Source organism: Limulus polyphemus, unplaced genomic scaffold (genome assembly GCF_000517525.1).
Source record: "Limulus polyphemus unplaced genomic scaffold, Limulus_polyphemus-2.1.2 Scaffold168, whole genome shotgun sequence".
Classification (NCBI taxonomy): domain Eukaryota; kingdom Metazoa; phylum Arthropoda; class Merostomata; order Xiphosura; family Limulidae; genus Limulus; species Limulus polyphemus.
The window spans coordinates 811,224-815,742 of NW_013665778.1; the positions used below are offsets into that span (position 1 = coordinate 811,224).

At 30.9% G+C, this 4,519-nt stretch overlaps 1 protein-coding gene across 1 annotated transcript in view; it reads left to right on the plus strand.

The window, feature by feature from the left end:
* LOC106477652 (RAC serine/threonine-protein kinase-like) overlaps positions 1-4,519 on the plus strand; it is a 42,002-nt gene that overhangs the window by 10,236 nt on the left and 27,247 nt on the right. The window lies entirely within an intron of this gene.

A 4,519-nucleotide genomic window follows, 5' to 3' on the forward strand; every position in this document is an offset into this window, starting at 1 on the left:
TGGGCAGAGCACGGATAGCCTATAGTGTTTCTTTTTTTGCTTAACAATAAACAAAGTACTACAGAATATTTGCTAGGGAAGGTATAATTTTGACAATTATTTACCCCAATTTACCAAAAATTCATCATTCTATATCATTTTGGTTAAGAATTATTATTTAAATTAATTTAGGGATTTTAATTTAGAGTCACGTTTTATTTTTTGATTATTCTATGACAAAAATTAGTACACACATATATATATATATGTGTGTGTTGTTTTGTGTAAAATAAAATTCTGTCCTTTTAGATTTTATACATTACTATACGAAATCTACGGCCCGGCATGGCCAGGTGGTTAGGGCGCACGACTCGCAATCTGAAGGTCGCGGGTTCGAATCTCCGCCGTGTGGGCGTTATAATGTTACGGTCAATCCCACTATGCGTTGGTAAAAGAGTAACCCAAAAGTTGCGGTGGGTGGTGATGACTAGCTCTAGTCTTACACTGCTAAATTTGGCACGGCTAGCGCAGATAGCCCTCGTGTATCTTTGCGCGAAATTCAAACAAAAAACGAAATCTAAACGAAATTCAATTAGTTTAAAGATAAATAAACAAATAAGTTGTTTAATCTGAAGTATCCTAGTTTTTTACATGTATGACATTACTGCCGTGTTAATTTCATTAGCTTACCACCAGAGCTTTATTTTTATTTGGGGGGGAGTGGAGTTTTTCAATTAAAATGCTTAAATAAATTGAGTGGTCTCCAACAAACCAGCTGTAGTAAAAGTATGATTATCACCATAAAAGAAATAAAAAAAAAGTCACCGTGTTTCAGAAACTAGTAAAAACTTGGTATTGTTCATTTCCTGGAGAATATCAGTATGACATTTTTTTTATACTAAACTGGAATACACTGTATTTTACCCATACAGTTTATACAACTTTAATACTTTCTATATAAAAACATTAACTTACTGAATAGAAGATAAATGCACTTATTTATAGCGTCTATAGAAATACGTATTGTACTCTGTACTAAAACTGTTTGGTTTCTTTGCATTTACAGTCTTTACTGTTGGTGATTAATATATACTCTTGATTTACTAACAAGGAAAAATGTAAATAACAAAGTTGAAAAATGAAAAGTATTAAAAAGAACTAAACTTTATTAAGTTTATTTAAGAAGTAGATTTGTTTCACTAATTAGAAAAAAAACTGGTTATGTTACGTCCATGTATTATTCAACTTAATCTTTTGTATAGTTTTAACTTGAGAATGTTGGTTTAAGTTATTTAACATATACATTTATCTTTATGATATGCATTTCCTTCCAAATTAGAATCATGCTATACGCTCGTGACCAATACCACAAGCCTTAGACACTTAAAAAGTCAAATATATCTACAGGGTGCTTGATCAACGTTAATACTTAATTATCTTCTTTACATAGCGCACTGGTAATCACAGAAGAATCTTTAAGCTTTACGCCACATGCATTACAAAATACACTTGTTAAAAGCCACTCTTGTTTGGTGATTAGTTATAAAAATTACTTAAATTACTTAGATTGGTTTTAAGATTACCTGGTCATTTTAGATCTCATTTTTTAATATACAAAAATAAATGTATATACATATACATCTAATTAGACTTGTTTGGAAGAAGTTAGACAAGTAACCATAAAGGTATAAGATGTGCATGAATGACAAAGTTTTCAGTATAGTTACCATAGTCATAAATGTGCCCAGCAGAGGCGTCGCTAGGTGCTTGAAAGATTCGTGGCTCGGGCCCATAGGCGAGGGAATTTTCGATGTTTCAATATGTTCTCAATTATGGGTTTCTATTCTGATTTTTCAAGGCACCAACTGGAGATTCGGGGCACTGTCAACTAGAATCGGGGCACAAGACCCGTGTGCCAGTGCCTAGCAACGCCTCTAATGCCCATATACTGTCATGACAATGTTCATAATGAAGAGATAACTTAGGATATATTAATGATTAATGTTACACAATTTTAGTTGCTAATGATTTATATAAGCCTGTTTTCAACATAATTTCTATATAGAATTAAGAACAACGCTAGAAACCGGCTTTCGATACCCGTGGTGGGCAGAGCACAAATAGCCCTTTGTGTAGTTTCGTGACTTAACTACAAACATTAGAATAGCTAATAATTAATTTTTAGTTTATTGAAGGGCAGTGTGATACTGATTTTACACATTTTTTATGCGATCTGTAGCACATAGTAAGTCTGTTTTATGTTGTTTTTTTGGACTTCATAAAATGTACCTTATGTTGTATAAGATAATCACACAAACACTTTTTTTTTTCAAACAACTTAAAAGCAACTAAAATCACTTCTGAGTAAGACGCAGAGCAATTTTATATGCAAATTGGTCTCTATATTTTAAATTTCTTCATAATGTGTTTCTGTTTTTTGGTTTAATCACATTGGTAAAGGATGAATAGTTATTTCAATTGTTTGGGATGAAACACTTATCTCTGCTCATTCATTCAATAAATAATATCTCTTGTTCTCAGAATAATAATGTTATTCTTATAAATTATATTTTTATCAAGTCATATCCTTTTTTTTATTCACATGTTCACAGATACTGGAATTGCTTTAAAAAGCTGGGTGCATGCACCACTGAGAAAGTTTTAACTGTCACAGATTGTACTTGTAACTGTCTTTTCCAGTGCAATAAACCCATTTTAAATAGTCCACAGTAAAGAGTAAAATCAACACATTTTCTTATTTGTTTTATCAGAATAGTAATTTAAATTGAAATATGAATATAAAAAAGCAATGCCTGTGTTGTTTTCATAGTTTAATTTCAAACTAGAACCTTATATATGTGGTGTGATCAAGGCAACATTGCGACAGCGAGATCATATCGCCTGACCTTGTGTCAGTATGTTACGTATTACAATTTCGAATGGTCTGAAACTGAGTTAAATTGTAATTTAGATTTAGTAGTTAAATATGCTGATATGTACCCATTTATGATATTTGCCAACAAAATTGATATACACAGTTTTCTTCTTTCTTTTTTAATACAAATATATCTTAATACACAAACAATAATATAATTTACCATAACAGGTATTTGAAATGGTTATTACAAACAATGATTTATATACAAAAGTTTTACAAACTTATAAGTAATATAAAGTCTTCTTTCTAGTCTGGAACTTTCCTGATGTCTTATCGAGGGTTCACGATTAGAGAGTTAATTTCGAGTTGATATAGGTATAATTCACTTAATAGGGAGCTAGCTAGCCCTGTAGTTCTTTCTGATCACACGCCGATTGCAGGTCAAGTTTCTTCCGATGACATTAGGTAATATTTTCGTAAAAGTATTAATGTCCGATGTGAATCCACTGAAGTTAAATGTTTTGTAATGTTCGCAATTTATAAACGTTCCTGGTCAAATATCTGAAGTTTCCCGATTAATAAGCGCTAATCACAGTTATAGCTACCGAAGTTTATAGTACACCAACTATATCAAGCCAATAATAGATACTGTTTTTTGGCGCATCGCGTTGGTTATATTTATAGTCGTGTGGGGAGTTTCTCAAAAATTCAGATTACGTAACAATACAAAGCTACACTGGCGTTTACGTACACACGTATATTGTTGATTCTTACACTGGAGAACAACTTTAGAGAATAGGCGGGAGTTTCGCAATACACATTTAACAGTATAAGCTATGTATGTTTCTAAATATGAATTTAATCTAAACAAACGTCAATATTAAAGTAAATATATAATAATAAATCCGTCACAAGTAAAAGAAAAATCAAGCAATTAATTGTAAATTTCAAATACAAGTAAATCCGGTGTGAGAGCAACAGTTGTGCATTTGCAATGAAATATATATTTTTTGTATTTTTTTTAATTTGAAAATAAAACAGACACAAAAGATCCAATGATGGAAGTGCTACCTGTTTCTTATAAAACTATGTCTTTAGATATAAGAGTTCTTCTCATTTTATTTTAGTATCATTAACATGACACTGTAGTCTTTTTTCCTAAAATATAAAAAGAACCATAAATAACCACATTTTTTATGAATAATTTTTTTTTATAAATTTAATCATCAGAGTTCTTGCTGACAGGTAAAGAGATCTTATGTTCATTTCTAAGTTAAAACCTTAAGTTCATTTTCAAATAAAGAGACCTGATAATGCTTGGAAACGGCTTGAATGGGTAATGAACAAAAACTTTAATATAAATTTAGTATAACAGCAAATGTACCTGATGATGACAAAACCTTGTCGAAACGTTGTACATTTGCTGTTATATTAAACTTATATTAAAGTTTTTCTTCATTACCCATTCAAGCCGTCCCCAAGCATTATTAGTCTCAAAATGGGTTCTTCGTCATCGAAAGAGACCTGATGTTTATTTTTAGATAAAGAGACCTTATGTTCATCTTCAGATAAAGATACTTGATGTTTATTTTTAGATAAAGAGACCTTATGTTCATCTTCAGATAAAGATACTTGATGTTTATTTTTAGATAAAGAGACCTT